The sequence below is a fragment of the Ixodes scapularis genome, unplaced genomic scaffold (assembly GCF_016920785.2).
Source record: "Ixodes scapularis isolate PalLabHiFi unplaced genomic scaffold, ASM1692078v2 PGA_scaffold2__306_contigs__length_199485367, whole genome shotgun sequence".
Classification (NCBI taxonomy): domain Eukaryota; kingdom Metazoa; phylum Arthropoda; class Arachnida; order Ixodida; family Ixodidae; genus Ixodes; species Ixodes scapularis.
The window spans coordinates 163,809,749-163,832,209 of NW_024609857.1; the positions used below are offsets into that span (position 1 = coordinate 163,809,749).

General features: G+C 45.4%; 1 long non-coding RNA gene across 1 annotated transcript; it reads right to left on the reverse strand.

Annotated features, from left to right (window-relative positions):
• Positions 1-297: 297 nt before the first annotated feature.
• Positions 298-15,730, reverse strand: LOC120848053. The gene is made up of 3 exons (XR_005717537.3): positions 15,646-15,730; positions 13,227-13,318; positions 298-322 (listed from the first exon to the last, which is right to left on the reverse strand). It is a non-coding gene; the product is annotated as an uncharacterized LOC120848053 (long non-coding RNA).
• Between the last annotated feature and the right edge of the window lie 6,731 nt (positions 15,731-22,461).

Sequence of the window (22,461 nt, forward strand, 5' to 3'; positions counted from 1 at the left end):
GTTAATGTTCTTTCCAAATAAACAACTGTTGTGAGTGTGCCTTGTGTTGTCTACCTTTGTCTTAGTCCTTGTTATTTTTGGCGCTTTTAAACATTTAATACAATGAACCAACTGGCCCAATGTTTCAGACATCCTTTGGAGACATCGTTGTTCCCGAGGCACACCTGAAACTTGTACTCCAAGCAGCCGTCAATCTTCACACAGGACCTTACGGTCGCAGTGTATGGGACGGAGGCCCTTACGAACTGCTGCCTGACTGGCTCTGCAGCGAAGGGGAGGCTTCCCGAAGAGGGAGTTAGGGACTTGATAGGTGAGTAAATTGCTGTAAAGAAGAAATGGCAAGGCACTATTGCAATCAAGCTTAACCCGAACAATTGCTAAGGCTCTTGACACATATTTGATTTGTGTCTCGGTGCTCATGGATGTTTTTTTTTGGCTAATGTTCAGGTATTTGTCTTCTTTATGCGTCATTACGTCTGTGTTACACTTCCGGTTTCCAATAATGTGCCCCAGCTTTAGCATACTTTAATTTTTGCCGAGATTAAAATTAATTCTGATGCAATTTCTTTCTTCTACAATGGGCCCTTTTCCTTGTTTTTCCCCTCTGGACTCTATTTCTATTTACATCAGCGTGATCGCCAACACAACATGCAAAGCAAGATTCTATTCTGCTGCCATCAGACATGGTGCGGTTCCACCGGACTTGGTTGGGTTGTTTGGCTTTGGAAGACCTTCTCAACATCATACAAAAAGAATATGCAAGATCGTTCACTCCGAGATGTGGAAGCAGGTCCCTTACTTCAGAACTTGCCTCTGGGCTCTTGCCGGTTGTGGAGACCCCGGTGGCGGCCGAGGACGAAGGTACAGAGCCTTCCTTGACAGAGCAAGTAAGGAGACGGAATTCCTGTGGTCTTCATATATTCCGCATATTAGAAGTCTCCGTGCCCAAAATAACCAACGCAAGGGAGAATACGTAACCTTGTTGGGGGATGCTACAATACGTAGATATAGGCAAGATACTCGAAAAAGGTCCAAAGTTTTGCACACCACCAAAAATGCAGGGCGTACAGCTGGTGTCTAAGATACACGACATAGCGGCTAAGGCCCAAGAAACTGATAGAGTTCGATGTGTGGACGATTGTGTTGATGTGCTGCTACATACTGGTCAAGTTAATGACAAGAATATGAGAATTCCTTCTATTGTCAATTATTTCAAAACGAATAGCCTAAGCCTTCTAGTTTCTGATAAAGAAGGAGGTTTCGTTGTCATTCCTAGGTCACTCTACCTCGAAAAAGCAGGGAAGCCCATAGAGAAAAACTTTAACCAGTTGCATGATTTCAAAACCAAGAGAGTGAAGGCAAAGGCACTCCAACTGTGCCACAGGCTTGAGCTGGAGCAATTGAGGAAGACAATTACTGCTACGAAAAAGGACCATTTGGATATGTTTTTCACGGCAAAAACACACAAGGACGAATGTCCTTTCCGAGTTGTGGTCACTGAGAAAGGGTCTTGGCAGGGTTTAATGTCACGGTTCCTCTTAAGCCATTTGTCGAATCTCCAGCTGAATGACCCATTCCTAATAACAAATTCAGAGGAACTTATTAAGTATCTGCAACTAAATGCAATGACGGTGCGCTTTGGCTTCTCATTTGATGTGGAGGATCTGTTTTACTCAGTACCTCACATCAAATTATTTGCACCAGTAAGTGAATGTATTGAAGCCAATGGAACTATTTCATTTCAAAACAAGCGTGGCATTCCGGTAGAGTCCTTCTTAGAACTTTTAAAGTTCTACCCCTCTGCTACAGTCGTCACATTTGAAAGTAATTCTTTCCTATAAAAGAAAGGTATATGTATAGGTTCCTGTGTGGCACCTATATTATGTGATATTTACTTGTCCCAATGTGATCGGGCAATAGACAGTACACTTTCCAACAGCCATGTATCTCATATTTTTCGATATGTTGATGATTACCTCGTTCTCCTTCAACATCGCCCAAGTGAGAATGAGACGCAAATATTCAACATCATCCAATCTAACTTTTTAGAAAATGGCCAAGGTCTCAAGTTCACCCAAGAATCACCAGTGAACTCCGTACTCCACTTTTTAGATCTAAGACTGGTGTTCTCCGACAACCACACTTGCTGGACGTATTCCCCTCGATCGAAGAAAGGTCTTTTACAGTATGATTCGGCTCACTCCAAAAATATAAAAATAGAAATCACAAAAAATTGCCTGAATACAGCTCTTAAAAAATCTTGCATGCACTCAGTGGGGGAAAGCTTCGATGCTCAAGTGCAAAGACTGAAAGCGTCGGAATATCCGAATTCCATAATATATGACGTCGCCGAATCCTTGATGACCTCAAATAAAAAAACGTGACACTGAAAAACGAAAGAAACACCGACCGACTGTTCTGCCATATATACACCGCTTGTCCCACAACTTGAAGAGAACAACTGCGAAGTTTCAAGTCCAAGTTGTGCTTTCAGCTCCGGACAAACTAAAAAGGCTCTGCCCTAAGATCAATTGCCAACAGCATCAACAGGCAGAGTGCAGTGTAAAACATCGACTCAAGTATGTGGAATGTCAAAGTGGAGTGGTATATCAAATACCGTTTACATGCGGCAAAGTGTATGTAGGTCAGTCGGGGCGATGTATTAATACCAGATAAAGAGAACAAGCCCAAACATTAAAATCAGCACCATCAAGACATCTTGCGGTGCATGTCAGAGACTGCAAATGCTCACCAACATTCAACTACACCAAAGTTCTCAAGCGGTTCCGTGACAAAAACACCAGAGAACTGTACGAGGCTTAAGTCATCCTCACCAGTGGCGACAAGTGCATAAGCGCGCCATCAGTGACCCTAACACAAAAAGAACTTCAGTTCCTTCGGTGTTTCCCCTGAAGACCTGAAACACAGAGAGAACTTCAGTTCTAGCGGTGTGTTATCTGAAGACGGTTTAGCCATTTGCTCAGCGTAATTTTTTTCTCTTCTATTTCATGTTTTTCTTTTTCTTTTGCTTTTTGTAGTATAGAGTTTTTTTACGTGACAAGTACTTTGCCTTCGGCTGGAGTTAAAATAATTTTTATTTCGATTTATTAAACTAATAATGTTCTTTTTAGCAGCAGTGACTTTAATTTCATCTTTCTTTTCTTCCTTGACTTGAACCCCACTTCCACCTTGCCGTTCTCTAGATGCTCTATTAAATTTGACAGTTGTAAGTAAGCGCTCTGTCCTGTCCCCTCCTTCTCTTCTCAGTCTTTTGCGGTTTAAAAACCACCGTCTAGATGAGGAAGTACTTATCTATCCTTGTGCTCTGTGGTGTTATAAAAATGCCGCAGTTCAGAATGTTCTGGCAGGGTGGGAGAAGATATGCACCTGTTGCAGACCTGATGAGCCGGAACAGGTTTGAGGAGATACATCGCTTTTTACACATGAACAACAACATGGAGCAGAAACCAAAAGGAAGCGAGGGACATGACAAGCTCTTCAAAGTCCGTCCCATTATAGATGCGCTCCGACAGAACCTAAGACTGGTGCCACCAGAAGAAAAACAAAGCACCGATGAGCAAATCATACCATTCAAGAGCCGCAGCCAGATCAAGCAGTACATCAAAGCGAAGCCACACAAATGGGGCTTCAAGGTTCACGAGGGCCAGCTCGTTGGGCATAATGCACGACTTTGTCATTTATGAAGGTAAAGGCACTGCAACGGACCATGGATTAGGGATTTCTGGAGATATTGTTCTTGATCTTGTCAGGGACCTGCCACAAGGGATAAACCACAAAGTCTTCTTCGCCAACTGGTTTTCCAGTTTGCGTCTGGTTGACCATCTAAAAAAAGAGGGCTACCTGTCAGTGGGGAACTGTCAGGTCAGACCGAACTGGAAAATGCCCCTTGGCTCTGAGCTAAAAAGTCAAGGTAGGGGTGCCGTGGACTACAAACTAGATGCTGAAAGTGGGGTTCAAGTCATCAAGTGGCTCGGCAATGCAACTGTACATTGGTGTCAAGTTACGCTGGCGTTCAGCCTACTGACACGTGCACCCGTTGGAGCAACAAAGAAAAAAATAGATAGAAGTGACTCGACCAATTGCAGTACAATGACTCAATGGGAGGTGTCGACCTCGCAGATATGCTCATCGAGTTATATTGCACCGACCACAAGTCACGAAAGTGGTACTGGACCATTGATGTGTCCTGGACCTTATACTGGACCATTGATGTGTCCATCGTGAATGCCTGGTTGCTCTACAAGCGTCATTGCAAGGCGACAGACACCCGAAAGCCACTTTCGCTGCTAAGTTTCAGGAAGCATGTGGCTGAGGCGCTTGGCTTGAGAAATGCCAATAAACAAAATGGCAGTCTCGTTCAGAGGACGAAGCATCGCCAAATCAAAACGCTAAGCATCCAAGAATCCAGAAGCCAGTGGACGATGTTCGGTACGACGGTGTTCAGCACTGGCCAGTCATTTGGAAAAAAAGGCAACGCTGCAGGTCCTGCTCAAAAGGATTCAGTTTCCTCTACTGCAGCAAGTGCAACGTGCATCTCTGCCTGATCCCCAGCAAAAATTGCTTTATGGCATTTCACACTAAGTAGTGGTCCGGGATGCCCAATGTAGCTCAGGAGCAACATTCCACAAAAGCATAACCATTAAAGCCAATTTTTTTATTTTTGTTGCAAATCGTTTTTTTACTTGTTTTGAATTAACCCAGAAAGTTTCATCGGGAAAGTAGTTTGGGCATCAAAGGGTTAATAACTGGTTAAAAATCCTCATAGGGTAGGCCAACCAATGCTCAGAGATATTAGAGAATGTGTGTGGATAGCCACCGTAAAAATAACTTGTACGACGAGAAAACAAAAAAGGGGGTACTGAAAATTGGAAGCCGACCTCGCGCTTTTTTAGAACACTGTGGTGAGGTGGCTCGCATCCCAAACGTCCCAAGATGCCTCTGTCACATTTTAATGACTGTTTAATGTGCTAGCAAGAATGGGACATTTACAATAAAACTATAGCAATTCATTTAAGATAGATATTAAACACATTTATTTATCTGTATATGCTTGTAGTTTAATTTCATTATTACTGCAGGGTCAGAAGGTTAATTGACAACAAAATTTGATTGTTTTCGTTTTTCTGGTTTTGTAACTTATGGTTCCAGATGCTTCAGCAAGACATAGGCATAGTTGCATATTATCACTCTAAAAGTTTGGGTCTATACAGCATGAACAAATTGTATTTTTGATGGTGATAATAGCAAAAATATCAGGTCACTATTTCAGCAGCTGCTGCTTGTGAACTCGAGAGACTGGAATTGCAGCTATTGCGACTTCGAAATGCAACGAGATTTCATCTGCTCGTCAGACCAAGACCAGGTGGTGGAATGGATCCTCAATCCTTTGGTGGGGCATGCTTGTTGGTTTAGACCGTGAACGTTGTGGGAATCCGTCCGGCCGCGCCACCCTGGAGCCCTGTCTTTCCCGCATCTCCCTTCCCCTTCGCCCGTTCCTCCCGCGCCCTGCCAAGGCCGAGCCGCCCGCTCCGTGCTCACCCGGATCCCTGGACGGGGGCGCGTCACCGTACGGCGCGTAATCCCCACTCGGGTATTGTGCGCGGCCCGTGGCAGGTGCGTGGGTGTTCACGTGGACGGGTCGTGGGGGGCACGTGATTGGTGGGGGCGAGGATACAAAAAGGGGAGCGGAACAAGGGGGGTCCTCTTCGGAACCTGCGGACCGGACAGTGTGAGCGTGTGCGTGACGATGACGACGAGGACGACGACGAGGAGGACAAAGGACAGGGCGCTGACCACCAACGAGTGAGTTTCAGTAAAGTGTTGTCAAAGCGCACACTGCGTGAGTGACTTGTTGGGGAGCGAGCGAGGCACGTCCCGATCGGGCGTCGATTAGGTACCGACCCACAACGTTCCATAATTGTGCTTGCCTTGCGATGTCAAAATGTTGAAAAAGATTTTTCGTGTCAAGCCAGCCTAAAACATCTCTTTGCTACATTGTTACAGGCTTGTCACCCTGTTTCTGTTTTGTTCTTTTTCTATAGTGATTTAGAACTGCTGTGGGCAACACCGGAGCCCACCATTGAGCACAGCACCTGATGAGGCAAGCACCAGCAAGAAGATGCGAAAGAGGGTTAGCAGACAAGGCCCATCATGTAATCCATGCCACCAGCCCGACAGCCCACAAGACAATGTATTGTATGCAATAAACCAGTTGTCGTCGTTAACCTGTCTCGACTACGAAATGGTGGCAGCGGAGAGATCCAGTGTTGCTCATGACAAGAACAAAGGCTATATAAAAATAATAGACGAGTAAACATCGCAGTACGCGCTTCTGCTATTTGTATATTCCAAAACAGCTGGCCTGCGGTCCACTGGCCTCCCTTATGTACCTGTCTCTCAGTTTGAGAACAATCATAATAATTGTGCCACTCAGTCACCTAAATGCTCGTTCTGCGTCGAACAGCTGCGAAGTGCACACACACGCGCACGAATGGATAACCACGTCGGTAGGGGTAGGCCCAAACAAAGAGATAGAAATTTTAAAAAAAAAATAGCGCTAGCGTTTGTGCGAGTTGAACGTCTTGTCGGTGTCGACGAAGGTGCCCAGCGATTCATCACCGCATACGACAAGCATATGTTGTGTTCAATAAAGTCAGCATGCCCATTCCTCACATAACAATTTCTTTTTTGAGCATACTCCGCCGGTGCTAAAAATAGTCAATCTAGCGAGATGCGGTCGGAGGCAATCGCGACTATTCCGGCACACACACTGCCATCCTTACAGGATATAGGTACAATACCGGTGTCTGGGGACGGATGTTTAGAGTGTCTGATGGCGCTTGGAAGACGCCGAATAGGCGCATGCGCTCTATTTTCTCACTCAGCCGAAAAGCCGTGCTCTTCACTAGGCCTTACCGGGGAATTCGAGCCTCACTAACCGGCCGCCATGTTGCTTTAGGGGGTAGTCAAATTGGGCTACCTGCTTTTTGACTACGTGTGGGGTCATCATTTTTACCGCAGGGGCGTTATATTTGGGACAACTTTTTACCACCCCAAAGCTAGTCACATATGACTACCTTTTTTTCTTAGAGCGTAGGTTGCGTTCAGAGTGACCTGGGAAACGCGCTGATGTGACAATAACAGTGTCACCAGGGTTGGAGCGAATAGAAAAATACATGCTGTGCCAACCACTACCTGGGCTATAGGTTCAGCGTACAGTTGACTGAGCATACGAGGCGGGAGGCTGCCTGGCTCGTCATATCAGCCTCTTGCTTTCGAAAATGGAGTGCCGAAGGCTAAAAGAGAAGGTACCAAGTATTGTTGCATAGTCAACTGCAGTCTTGGGTAGTAACGCGTTACTGTAACTTCGTTACTTTTTCGGTAACTTGTAACTGTAACGAGTTACTTTTTAAGAATCTAACTTGTAACTGTAGTTCTATTACATTTTCTGAGGTAACGATGAAAGTAACGACATTACATTTGTCATTACTTTTCAGTTCTTTTTGAATAATATATCATTGAACGAGTATAATCTAGCTATTCCTTGCACTTTTCAAATTGTCTGTTCCGACATTTCGAGTGTCAGTTGGCCTTGCACAAACTTGAGAATACGTTCTTTCTCGCGAGTCACTATCTGAATATAGCCACGTGTAGATTTGATGAAAAAAAATAATGTAGTTATCTTTACGCACTTGCTCGTACTTTGTGACTGAACACTTACATCTTAGTATATTGAAGTACTATCTCGGTTGCAGTTTTTCTTTTTTTATGCGCACGCTTTTTAATCGGGTGAATCAACCGTGAGACAACAATACACGTGGAGAGAACTTCGTATGTTTCGTATTTTGATTAGTGCCACTACTCCGGCGTAGTTTCAACGGTCGAGGCAAAATTTACTGCCGTTTGCGCAGGGCTTGTTTCCGGTTTGCCGGGTACGAACTGAAATATATCAAAGGAGTCCATGATCCCAGCGCAACCGTCAACGAGCCAGCAATGTGCTAGTGCTACCAAGGATAAAGATGTTGATGAGAACAAAGAACTAGCATGGCCGGCGTACAGAGAGTATTTTTCTGTGGTGAAGGCGGTTGCTAACTATTTGTCCGCAGTAGGCAAATTTTGCAACAGGGAGTACTCCGACAACAAGTCTTCGTGTTCAAATCTGAGAAAACACATCCAGTTGAATTTTGGTCTTTATTCTTTTCATAATATTGACTAATTTTCCAGCTAAATTATTAAGTTTGAATTTACCGCTATGGTGGAAGCCCAACTGATTCATGTCTATTTTTTTCTTTCAAGCACTAGTTTTTCCTTAATTTTTGTGTTATAGAAAAGTAACTGAAAAGTAATGTCGTTACTTTTTTAAAGTAACTGTAACGAGTTATTCTTTTGTTGTGGTAACTGTAATGGTAACTTCGCTACTTTTTTCTGAAACTAACTGTAACGAATTACTTTTTAAAAGTAACTTACCCATGACTGGTCAACTGCCATGAGTGTCTTAAACACGAAAGAAAGTGTCTGCCATAAAGTTTGAATAGTTTCATAAGAGATAATTTCAGAAAGTATGCCAAGAAGCATAAATTGGCTGTGCGGAGAATAGGGTGAATTTTAGACTCCTCGTCTTCTCGCATAAATCGGTATTGCAAAAACACTTAATTGTTATGTTCACAGATGCAATGGTTCCTTGAGGTTGCCAACAAAGGAACTGGGATATTCAGTAACCCTATTAAAACGAAAACCAAGCACACTTAGCCTACCCACCAACATTGTTCCCAATGCTTACAAAAGGTGGCGTCTAAGCGGGAAAAGAAGCGGTAAAATTAGGCAGAGAATCATAGCTCATACTGCGCACCGACCTGCATGCATTGACAACTATTTACAGACTACCTGATTCACCAAGGTGAATAACTGAAAATTTATATTAGAAACTCTGAGTTCACCATACTTTTCACGGAGGGAGAGAATTAAAGGGCACCTCCGTTCAATTCCCCAAATTTTACGCTTACATGTCATTACAATTCCCGAAGCACTACTAAACAACCTTATATCTTTGGATTCACAAAATGTGGAATATTATTTGTGCAATCTTAGTTTAAACATCAGCAGATACCAAAACCGATACTTTGGTTGCGACAAACAACATTGGCCTTGCGTCGTCAGTCATGTCCAAGTCACATCGAAAAGCGTGGTCCGAAAGGTCACGTGGTCCTCTACGCAATGGCGGGCGAACGTAGAGCAAAGCTCAAGTGTCGTCTGCTCCGCACTTTTCACTGATGTAGCATCAAAGTTATCTTGAGGACAAGATAACGTTGATGCAATAGAGCTTAGTTACAAAAATCATCGCACAGCCCACGAAGCTCTGCTGTGCGAGATGACATGCCAAATTATCGTTCCTCCTACACACCACTATAATCTGTCACCAAAAGTCTGGCAACAGCAAAGCTTTCGACAGGAAGGGACCGTCCATATTCCGTAGACACTACGTGAAGCAAGTTATAACTGATGCATCGTAAGCTTGTAACACAGAGATGACTTTTTTTGGCAATGAAGCCGACCGAGCGTGCCTGTGCGCTTGCGGGTGGGTTTTCAGCGCTTATCAAAGCTGTGTACCGCATTCCTTTTTTTTTTAATGCGAAAAATTGTTTTGGAATATAGCTCAACCTGAGCATCTCTAAATGGAAGGTTGGAATCTCGACGGAGGTGCTCGCAATTTGACGTGGGCTTATTGCAGAAAAGGCACCGTGTAACCAGAGATCTCGATACACGTCACAAGATACCCAGGTGGTCCAAATTATACACCAGACCTCCGCTGCGGTGCGCCAGATGCCTTCGTAGGTCTGGCACAAACTTCCAAGTTCACATTGATTTTCCCAAAAATAGCTGAGTCTTTGCGCCATGTTACTACGAGCACAAAACATATACTTGCACACTGGGAAACGCCCGGCACATTGTGCGATTGACGCAATGGTTGTTTGACCGTGCATGTGTCTCCTGCTTTAGTAGCCTGAATTGTGTAGCTTTATGAAGCTGTACAGTAAACTGCACGTTTGTTGTCAATAGCAAAATAGTCAGCGGAAATTAGGAATGCAGTGACAAGTATGCTCCAGTGCACGTTAATTTGGTTTCACAGCACAGCTGATATTTTCACGCACATTTTTCTATTTAGTTGGTAACAGAAATTATTAGTATCAAGAGCATAAGAAATCAGAACAGACCATTGTCCTGCGATTTGGCAACAACGGCTTCCCGCAGTTTCACCAGGAATGGACGGACAGGATGTCCGTCCATACCTTCAGGCGCACTGTCGTGTGGAAACGTGGGAAAGACAACTCTCAAGCTGGTCAACCGGTGGTTCGTGCAGGCAGCAACACAACATTGTGAGCCTATGAATCCTTCACTAGGCATCGGAGATGCGGCCTGCGCCTGTATCGTAAACAAAACGTTGTTCTCAAACTACAACAGCGGCGAGACAAAACAGACTCCTCCCAGCTCCGACAAGCACGCACATCCGTGTTACGGTCATCACGTGGACGCCGTTGAGCCCACACCGGGAGGAGGAACTCGTGACGCCATTGTTCAATTTCACTCTGAGAAGTAAAAGCAAACAAAATGTGAGAATGACGTAGACATGACTCTGACGTAGTGGCTCAATGTTGGCTGCTCCAACTCCGTGGTGTTGACTGCACTTTTGATTGCGCCTCACGTTGCACGTTAGAGCTAGCAGATTTCAGCAACTTGGCTCTTTTGAAAGTTTGGTGGCCAGTTTATTAAATATATAGACGAAATTCGATCGTAAAATTTGACATGTGGTCTTTCTAGATGATACTGAAGAGGGCTGCGCACTTTTCCCAACATGAAAGATGAAGAGGAAGTGCCCTTTAATTAGTGAAACTCTTTTCCTGTGCGGAGGTTCCAGGCATTGTGAGGAAGAGAGACTCGATGATCATTTCTAATCGGGCCACACGAGCCATCAGAGAGAATGATGGTAATGTGTGACAATGACAAAAAACCAATCACAATGATCCCCCCCTCCCCTGCGGGGCGTTGGAGAAAAAGAAATTACAGTTGGGAAATTAGTGATGGAGAGAAGCTATAGGCAGGGATGGGTGGTAAATGTCCAGGCGGTTCACATGAAGAACCTCCGAGGTCTGTCGGAGTAAAAAACAGCATTTATCTTGAAGCGGATGTCATAGCCGACGCTGGATGCACTTTGCAGTCAAATATTCTCCCTAAATTAGCTCATTGCTGGCACACAAGCAACCTTTCTTTGTGAAGTTTTGCCTACATAAAAATCATCTTTGAACAGGACAGGAGCTGCAATACCATTGCAATGTGCTGCTTGCCACTGCAACTGCCAGCACGACAAGACAAGACAATGCCGTATAAGGGCGACCTTCAGCCGCGGCGCAGCGGCGCTAATATCGCTCCAGTGTTCCCAGTGATGTGATCGGCCTAAGCCATTTTGGAGCACCTTTCGGAGCAGCCAAAACAGTGTTTTGGAGCAGCAAAACTGGCTCTTGGAGCAGCCAAGAAGTGTTTCGGAGCAGCAAAAGTGGCTTTTGGAGCAGGTATTTTTAGAAAAATAAAAGTATTAGTTTTAAATGCTGTACAAACAAAGGGCACTTTGTGTTGAGTTCTGATGTGACGTGTTGTGACGGAACTCGCTGCTCGTGTTTTTACTCCTGAGACATCCAAAAGTGTACAGTGCTGTAGGCGTTGCCGAGCAATTCCGAAAAACCACTTGCCACTGTTTTACTGGTCGCCGACATGCCAGATTTTCGTCAAAAGTAAGCAAACGTAAAACAATGGATTGCACGCGCCTCGGCTGGTGCCTCTGTCGTGCAATCATGTTCGCATGCACATGAGGGCAACTTCGGCAGGCTTGCAGTTCGTGTGCTTCGTTGCGCAAGCGGAGACAACGGCCGTTTGATTGAAATCGAAACCATGCCAATCTGCTCCGTCGCCAAATGATTCCCAAAATTGGATGCAAAATGTAACTGTGAGCATTTGACAAAAAAAACCAAAAACAGTCCAGCGGCTTGTTTGCCAGGCCGGCAAACAAAGTAAAAGCTAAACATACATAAAAAAAAAGAACCTGAGCGCACTGACGCAAGACATCACGAGCCAGGGTCAAAAAGTTCTTGGAGCGCATTGTGCAACGACTGAACTCGAGACAAACGAGCGCGCTGGGCGGGTTCAGCGTGCAGACATTGCCTTCTTTGCTTTAGCTCACTTCTTTCTCTACACCAACTTTCTTTCGCGGCAAATTTTTCATGTACCGGGGTCCTTCTCGAAAGAAAGCCCACCGAGAGAAACTTAGGAAATCAATACTTCGACACAGCAGTCTTTGAGTTAAAGAGGAATTTTTTTAATAATGTATGATTTAAACAACAACAGGAATGTTGGTGAACGTGCGGCGGTACTTAGTTTCATTCTAGAAAGCGCCATATCTGCAGCGACGTGGCCACGGCAACACCCGACGTTGCGCGACTACGGTGACTGGAAGACAGGGAACAAATATAGTTTTCCCACAGCCATTGCTTTCAGGAGCGAGTGCCTGAGCTCATAAAATAACAGCCGCCACGCAAAAACCTGGTTTCGTTTCACAGCATGACGGCATGGCTGGTACAGGCATGCTTGCGTTGGAGCGTCCACACACACCCGCGTCTATGGTTGAAAACATTTTTGAAAAAGACGCGATACGTGACCCACGAGATGACGAGTGTGAAACGCGAGACGGCGGGAAAACCATGCAAGACCGGATGGACGATTGATGCAGGGTACTTCCTGTCGGGCAGCTGCTTGCGCCACATAACACACGCATGCTCAATTACGGTATTCAGTTTAGTTTCGATTTTGAAAAGCGACCAAAATTGGCTTTTTGGCGCAGGCTTGGCGCAGATTACCCATATTTTGGCAAAATGTAGCAGGATGTAGCAGGCTTAGCCACTCGGCGAAGTTTGGCGCAATTGGCACAGCAATCACATCACTGTGATTGCTGGACCCTTGCCCAGCCGAACGGGCCTATCAATCGTCCAAAACAACTCCTTCCAGAAATACTGGGTGAGTGGTGAACAAGCAGCATCAACAACAATTTCATGTTAGCAACCTTGTTATACCCTTATATGTCTTGTCTCCTCACATCAGCGTGAACCCAATAGTGTCTGCCACCCCAAGACGGGGCTGAAAACTTGGAGCATCGTACTCACTACTGACGTGTCGCACATGCGTCGGAGTCCGGACAGTGAAGCGAAGCTTGAAGGTCTCAAAGGAGTCAGATGAAACTGTGATGAAGCTGAAGCTGCAAATAAATGAGCAAGAAATGTAGGAGGCAAAGTGACATCAGCTGCGCAGATCCAAAAATGGCCACGACCCACATCTAGGCACATTTCAGAATGCACATGTGCGAATCAGCACTGTCTAAGTTCATTTATAAAGAAAGATGTCCAGATCCTGCTAAATTGAGGCACAATTCCTGAAGCAAGAACTAACAATCTCCGAAGCTCAGCTTGAACAGATTGCGTGAGAAGCACATGACCAAGGGTCATCCTAGGGGTAAATAAATACCATGTGTTACCAAGAAAAGAAGACCATGTTTTCCGGCACGAATAAAAATTCTATGCATCGCAAAAAACTCAAACTCCGAGAGAATGTGATGCTAGTGGTTGGGAAAGGATGGTGAAGTTTGAGGACATGACGTTTTTTGGATCAAAAGATAATTGACCTTTTTCTGAGTTTGGTCACGATTGTGGCACGCCTTCGCAGGAATCGCTCGAAGCAGTATTGAAGGCTCCGGTACCGTCGCTCCGTGGTCCGCGCCAGCGCCAAGCCAGTCGTCGCTTTGCGTGCATCTTTACTTCGAAATGGCAGAGGACGACCCTCGAGGATTAACGAAAGCTACTGTCTACAATAGAGACGACCTTGTTTGTTTTTTATACCTTCAAAGATGGATAGACCGCCGACACCGCATCGGTTCCTACTGTCGACTCCGAGTCACTTAATCGTCACTTTGGTGTGGCGTCGTGCAAGCAACTGAAATAGGGGTCGGCCTTCAAAGCAGAGTGTTTCGTAAAGAAAGTGATGATGACGAGTTTCGATCCCGACTCAATTATCCACCTTGTGAGGATCTTGGGAGCTCCGTTTATGAGGCCCGGCCACTACAAACAGCTGATTTTGCTCTGCTAGATTGCTTAATTAAGTTATGCAAGCTTACTGCGTCCGTCACTTCGCCGTCCTTTGTAGCGCACGCGCAAGCGCACGGGGCATCGCCGTACCCGGGATCGTGTAAATAAACTCGCACAGTGTGAAATCCAGGCGGTCTTCATATCACGAATGCTCACCTGTACCGTCAAAATGTAAGGAACAGTATGGTAAAAACAATCTCGCTTTGAATTCAGCATGTTTACGAACCTCCAACAAAGTGGGCCCTGCAAACAGCGGAGCTCACTGTTGGTTTCCAAGGCGTTCCGTCATGGTTCAGTCTCCTTGGGGCTTGAATCCATTTCGCACGCTTTAAATGTTTCGCCAATAACCGATTTCTTTCTTTTTTTTTTTTTTTTTTTAAATTTTAACTTGGCATGATGCGAATGTGTATAGCGCATGCTTGAAAGAACGGAAAGCTTTATTCATTTATTCACTCGAGTATCGGGTACGTTATAATTACGTTGTACAACCTATCGTGAACACTTACTGTATTTTAACTAAAAGCAGAATGTCCCGCCGTCACGTTGAGGACCTGGCCACCTGACACGGAGGATTCGCGTCATAGGCTTCTTAAAAAAAGGCTTTCGAAAGGCTTTGTCTTTTGGAAGACAAAGAGACAGAAAGGGCACGGTGTTTGACGTCGGGTGCTTTCGTGCACCACCCGCAAAAGGCTGCTGGACCTCCATAAAATGTTACATTTCAACCACTGTTGCTGCTATTTGTGCCACTGAACAGCTGTGCAGTGGTGAGGCATGACGACTATGAAGCCAAGCCGCGAGAATAGCGTAGAAAGTGAAGCGGAACCAGGACTGCCTGAACGACTCAAAGGCGCCACCGAAAATGGCGCCTTTCCCTTTCCTCCTCTCTCTCGGAGTTGGCGCATGCGCCCAGCAATCTCTGAAAAAGGTCAATTAAGAAAAACAAAATTTCTCTATGAGCCGACGTCCACGTAAGCCTAATTTTGTCAGAACAAGAAATTACAATGTGGGTGCCTGTAGCAGCTATTTAAGTGAAATAAACTTGTCAGCAAGAAAGTCTTTGCAGAAACATTAGAAACACAATCAAATGGGTTGCTCTCGTCTATCCAACGTGGTGCACAACTGAAAGAGAGCGCTACAAGTTCAGGGGCTTAGTGCACACGAGGACGACCCTAGTATGTTGGTTGTTGGGACGGAAAATCTTCCGAGATTAGCTCTGGCCACAGGCAGGAGAGGACGCTTTTCAACTCCCGATCGGACAAGGTTCTTTTGTCTCCACGAAATCTTATTCTCACCCACATGACGCCGAACAGAGAATAAGAGCTCCCGCTCTAAATACAGGGCAGTGCACACGGAATGCAAAACGTAGGTGGTCAAACCCCAGTCGAAAGTGTCCGAGACAATTTCCCACAACGAAAAACAAAGAAGGCCGCGAGCCAAGACATACCATCAACAGCGCGGCAACCGTCACCGTTTCTGACGACTGCTGCAGGCTGCAGAACATTCACAAGTGAGCCACCAAAGCAGTGCACAACACAAAGGAACACGCACGGAATTACCGCCGCCGCTTCAAACAAGTCCATGCGGCCCGTGACGACCTGCGACCCGCGGGCTCGCGTCTTGTTCTGCTGACGACCACGTGGATTTTCTATTGGCTCGATATTGGCTCGATGCGTGCTTGGCGTGGATTGATAACGTAATATTTTATTGGGCGGTGTTTTGCCACACCTAGCGGTGAATGCCGACACTTCCACTCATATTTATGTGGACTTGAGATTGCCACTGAGCGCACCTCCGTCCGTTACAGCAGGAGAAGTGTGCTGTACTACAGACACGTACTGTACTACACTGTAGTCGAGCTGGTCTCTGAAGCACAGTCAGAGTAAGTACCATTTACTCGTACCAGTGCAGCACCCCCGCTCAAACAGAAACCGAAACCGGAAAGGATGAAAATATTTTAATTACTGTAGCTGGGCCAAAACATCTAGGGAGTTTGGTACGAACAGCGCATGTTCTAGTCTTCTCTGCGGCGGTTTTGCCGTAATGCGCTGTTCAAACCGTAGGGCATGACCAATGGCCGGGCCGACATGGACAGTCTCGCTTCGTTACCAAAACAGCTATTTTGCTGGCGGGGAGGGCGTGCCGTCAATAGACTTCTTCCAAAACTTGAAGCGCCCCATCGCGGCGAAATGCTACGCAGTGCACTCTGGGAGCTAGTTGGCTACTCAGTTTCGGTTTCGATTGAGGAGCTTCAATTTGTGCTATCACGCCGTGACCGAATGCGCTGCTTGCGTTTTCGATTGTCCGACTTATCACGAATGCACAATATTCTTAGCATTCTCGAGCGATATAGAAGGAAGAGCGGGACACTTTTCTTGGTTACCGACATATTGTGCCTGCGTTAGAGTGACCACCCGTCCCGCGACTCGCGGGACTGTCCCGCATTGAGGGCTTGTGTCCCGCGTCCCGCAAGAAATTCCCAAATCTTCAAAATGTACCGCATTTCATACCGTAGTAAAATTCACTCTGCCACTTATGGCGCTGCCGAACAATGCGGCACGGGGAAGCCCGGAGGCCGCTGGTAATCGTGTGAATCGCAATGGTACACCATTTTCTATCCAAGCATTGCGGGAAGCGACCGTCGTTCTTGAAGGAGAACCGACGCGCATGCTCCGTTGTGCCTCTTCCCTTGGTGGCAAAATATTCTAAGAAAGATTGCTTGCCAAAAGTTTCAATATAAAATATTATAATTATTTTCAAAGCGCTCTGTCAATGCAAAAGGGTTGCTGTGGATCTTTGTTTTTGGGAACACAGCCACACAAGGCAAAAAGCCTGCAACTCGCAACGGTCGAAAAAGAACATAATGTTAAAACTTTCTGTATGACTATGTTGATAAAATTAAGCGTTGACAGGAAACAATAACCCGAAAGAGATTTAATGTTTCTTATTTTTATCTGATGCATTGAGTTCTGCTACAGTCGATTTTTATGTTTTTAACTTCGAAACATTTACTAACACATTTGACATAAGATATATATTACTTTTAGTAAAAATTAATTGAGCTTAATTGCTGCAATACAATTAGCAGGTGTATAAACAGCACATGATGTTAAATGTATTAAAAAAGCCTCGGTTTGTGCTGTGTGTGTTAATAAATTTCCTCTACCCACCCCCACCCCTCGTGTCCCGCATTTTGCTAGCAGGAAGGTGGTCACCCTAGCCTGCGCCCACGCCCCACGATTGTATCTTTGAGCTCACTATCAATAATCATGTCTAGTACCAGTGAACCACAATAAAATTTTTGTCACTTTGAGCCCTACACGTACTTTGCTTGCCAAACGTCCGCTTCGTGTTACTTCATTGAGCAAAAACAAGCTGCATCCTCACAGGTTACTCACAGTTGAGCCTAACGTTGGCTCATGAAAACGCAATAAATTCGCACTCAGTACTGCACAAAAGTTACTATGAAGTCCTCCTCGTGTCATCGCAAATCTCCCACCAAAATTTTATGCCGATTGGAGATTACGTTTTCATGATCTCCAAACGCCGAAATCGGCGAGCTCCTCGCGAAGCCTTTTTGGATTAGCCTTTACCGACGCCCAAGATCTGTGTCTGAATGGTGATTCTGAAATTATCTCGGCATACTCAGTAAAGAAGAAAGGAAACATATAACAAAGCTTACGGCATTTATCAAACGTCAAGTGCGCTTAGCACTCTTTAGTTCATTTAGCACTCTTTAGTTCTTTAGTTCATTGACAGGGTTGGGCAGGAATACTCAAAAGTGTATTTGGAAATACAAATACTGGGACACATTGAAATAGTAGCTAAAATACTGATACTAAAATATATCTGTAAAATTGTATCGCGATACGTATCGGAAATACATTTTAAATAGAGGCAAAAAGTATCTGGAAATGCAAATACAGGAATAAATTTTAGGGAGGGCAGAAATACAAATACAGAAATACAGATACTGCAATACATTTTTTCAAATTTGTTTGAGACGCCAACTGAGATAAAGTTTGAAGTTCGAAGTGGAAGTTTTTGATCCCCAGATTATTTTCCCGTAGGCTTGGCACTTTGCCCTGAAGGTAGTGGTTTCGGACGACGAGGAGTCTTCAATGAGCTAAAAAAAACGGTTCCTCAAGGACTGACCACGGTCCCTTCCCTGACATCTTGTCTGTCTGACGAGGGATACGAAAAGACTTCGAGCTCTAAATAAATTCTGTGTCACCCTAAACGTACCCATCAAAACGTCACCACGCTCCTGTTCAATAAGGACGGCCCTGTCATCAATGATCACATGACGTCACGGTGGAATGAACTGGTATTCTTTATGTGTAGGTGCGGCCTTGAACATGGAACTTTACCACGCTGCTGTACGAAAGGACAGTACGTATTTTTGTTGCAGGTTACCTCGTTAAAGATCGTGCAGGCAGTGTCATTTGGAATTTTTGAGAATAGTGGACCACCAGAAGCATCCTGGAACACATGTCTTATCTTCTGTTTTACAGTTGAAAAAGAAAACGATACGGCGGCATCCTCGTTGCAAAGGTCCTTCTTCCCGACCCTCCACCAGCGACGCATGAATTGCAGTCCTCAAGTTTCGCCTATCATCATCTAAACAGTGACATCGTGGATTGCGACCTGATATTAGATAGTTTTAGCAGATCTTTTTTTCGCCCCGATAACGATACGATGCATGCCCAAGGCCGCCAGAGGGGAAAGGCAATGTCGTTATCGGGGCGAAAAAACGATCTGCTAAAACTCTCTATTGCCGGCACAGGTGCGAGCTCCGCGAGAAACAGCGCGCTCGAGACGAGTCGCAGGTGTACGAACTCTGGGCCGGCACAGCGAGGCCACGTCTAGCCTCCTTCCTGGGTTTCGGATCACCAGAGCAGCGGGTCACGTTCACGTCGGCTAATCACGTACCCATGAGCCGTGCAATATTACGGGCGCAGCAGCAGACGCATTCGAATATGTGCTGAACTTCACTGCGTGAGTCATCCTATACTGTTTCAAGTCAACCACCACCAGGCTCGGGCTGCAACGGACTGTGACTCAGCATTGCCGGCTGGCGTACTGTGTATGCTAAGGCAAGATAGACGGTTAGCAGTGGGCATTAAATGCCAGCAAACAACGACTCAAGAAATCCCTACCTAAGGACCTGCGGCAGAGGATGCCCTGACTCCACCCCTGGCACGCCACCTGGTTCGAGTCCCCGACTACGCAACACTTCTTAGAAGAGAGAAGAGGACGCACAGAAAAATAGTTTGGAGATTCAGAAGGGACCTTTGTCAGGTATAGTAACAATGCCCCAGCATCTCATTGACCCTGGTGCCCTCAGAAGTAAAAAAAAAAAAAAAATGCGGTTGGGTATTTGTTTTTTGTTTGTTTGTTTGTTTTTTCGGAGAGGGGGGGGGGGGCGTATTCATCAAGAAATGTAACGAAATACATTTCATCCTGATTGTATCGCGATACAAATAAACATTCCATATGTATTTCGATACAGGTATACAGATACTGGTAAAAAAATGTATCGCGATACATTTGTATCGCGATACTGCCCAACTCTGGTTTACGGCGTATACACCTTTCCAAAAAACACTCGACCCCAGGGGCAACAAACCGTTTTCGAGCCCAGTCACTGAGTTTGAGGCTAAACTCTTACCGGCGTCCCTCCTAACCCTAACCGAGTGGACTGTGATTTCAATAGGCGCGGCCTGCGTAGGCGCAGTTTCAAACGCTGCTGGCGGCTAAATTCTCGTCTTTTCCCGCTATATTTTGTGTTTCATGGTGCATGTATTTTCTCAAGGACATTGACAAAAAACATTGTGCCACATTTTAAAAAAACATAAAAGCAACAAAAAACTGTAAACTATTTCTGTTGGGTACGCGTGCGACAGAACGAATGCGACTGGAATGTACAGTTCTAATTATTTGTTTTTTTCTTACGATAAGTTTTGACGGCGCTGCGGGATTCGCCGCATGTGAAACAACAAAGCGCTTTGCTGTCAAAAATAAATTACAACAGAAGAGGGCCGAAAGGCATGCATTTTTCACGCTCACAAATAACGTGTTTACCGATCGACAGGACACGGACATACAATTGAGGAAGTGTTAACATTCGAACAATAAATCGTACGTACCACACGATGCAGTGTTATCCGAAAATAATTTATTTGAGAAAGATCTCAAATAACACAATCACAGTCGACGACAGTCACATCTTGACGATCGGACGGAATCCGAGATGACTTCGTTTTGGGGCACGTTTTGGGGAGAGCTTCCTTTTTTCACAACCGCACCAAGGCAAAGGAACGAACGCGACTGACCCGTTTCTCACCCCAACCCGGACAACTATTTTTGAAGATAACTGAGGATTCTACGCGGAATATCTCTGGGACGGGGGAGAACAATGTTCGCAAAATCGCGTCGAGGGTAGTTCGACGTCCTTCACCTCCTTCGTTTTCCGTGAATGTCAAGCAGAAAAGCTTGAATGGCAGGCACTTACCAGCCTTATTTCTCACAATGGAAGATAACACAAGAAGGGTACTGAGCACGCATAAAAAAAAAAAAAAAAAATTAAGTGAAAACTTTTAAGAGGTGCGAGAAAACGTCGAATACAAAACCGCAAAAACGTAGGTAGAGAACCGCGCTGAGCGAGTCTTCACAGTCCCAGAGAGTGGCAGAAAATTTCTAGCTGATAGAGGGCGCGAGAGTCGCACCAGCCGCATCAGCATCAGCAACATGGCGCCGGCCTAGGAGCGGTTTTTGGAAAGGTGTATACGTGCTGTCCGCCGAACTGTGCGACACGACTGTTGCTTTCTTCAAACGGTTTGTATGTGTGAATGTGAACATATGACTGGGCAGGATAACTTAATGCGATATTCAATTAGTCGAATCCAAGCGTGTAGGAACCGTGCGCATCTAATTCAAGCCCCGACCAGGGGTGCTATTCTGGTCGCAAACGGGTACCTTTCGAGTTGTGACGTATCGAGAAAGAAGGGGCGGAGCCTCAAACTAGAATGATTCTTGTTTGAGGCTCCGCCCCAACGTTCGGGTTCACGCACGCGGTCAGCTAGAATCTGACGATGCCCTACGTCGCGGTGACGTGTCAACCCAGTTGGGGCGAAGAAATCCCTGCATTTCCCTCTGTTATTTTTGTTATCTTCTTCCTTTCCTCCGGGACTTAGAACGAGCGAATAACGGAGAAAAGGCTACCTTCCGAAAAATGGAAGGAAACAGAGAAAAATAATAATATCCTTTTATAAAACACGAATGATTATTTCAATAATTATGACGTAAAGTAAATTTAGCTAAGATATCTCAGCTTTTTTTTTCTCGAAGTCTTTCGCTACGGTCTTTGAAAACAAACATGGTGAAAACCGCGGTAACGACCTTGTGGTGTTTGAGTCTCGCTTGCGTGGTTGCTTTCCCTGTTTCTGCACGATACGGATGGCATTACGATAAGAAAATATTATGTGAAGGTACGCTGCGACACCGATTATCCTTTGTGAAACCGCCGTGAACATAAGCCGCAAATGAAATTTCCTGTTCGCCTGTGAAGGAGACTCCAAATGGATACAGAGCTGACGACGACTCTGTGGTATAGTATATGACAAGTCATGAGATCGACGCAGAGTGCAACGGTTGTGAGCATTTTCTGGATGATGCAGGAAAGTTTCTTCGGGCAGTTTTAATAATGCTTTGCTCCTTTGCTCACCGCAGTGATTATGCCGGTATAGACGCTTTACACACGCGCCAGATTGAGCCGCCATAGCCGCCCTTCTCTTGTCTTACCGAGATGCCGAGCTACTAAAGCGGGCGTTGACGGGTCTTCACAAGGGCCTATGCTAGGCACAAGAACACAGTAGCATCTAAAACGGCAATAACCTGTCCTGCTGTGGTAATGATGAAGTGAAGCGAACGGAATAAGAGGGAACAAAAACTGAAGGTCAGTTATGGCGGCGCCCATGCACAGCTGCTGCAAAGCTGCAAAGCCATGCTCTTCTCTTTCGGCGCTGAAGAAATGCACGCGACGGCATAATCTCGGGCAGTCTTTTTTACTTATTTTTATTTGCAGAAGAGCTCGTGCAAAAAAAAAACAAAAAACGGCTTTTACGTTTTTTACACGTCCCTACATAGGTACCTCTAGAAGGCACCCTAGGTACCTCGCCTTCCCATTGGCTTCATTGCGCGTGACGATTCAACGTCATTTGCCATGGAAACGTTCGTGAAACTAGAAAGCCTCTGTTTGCCG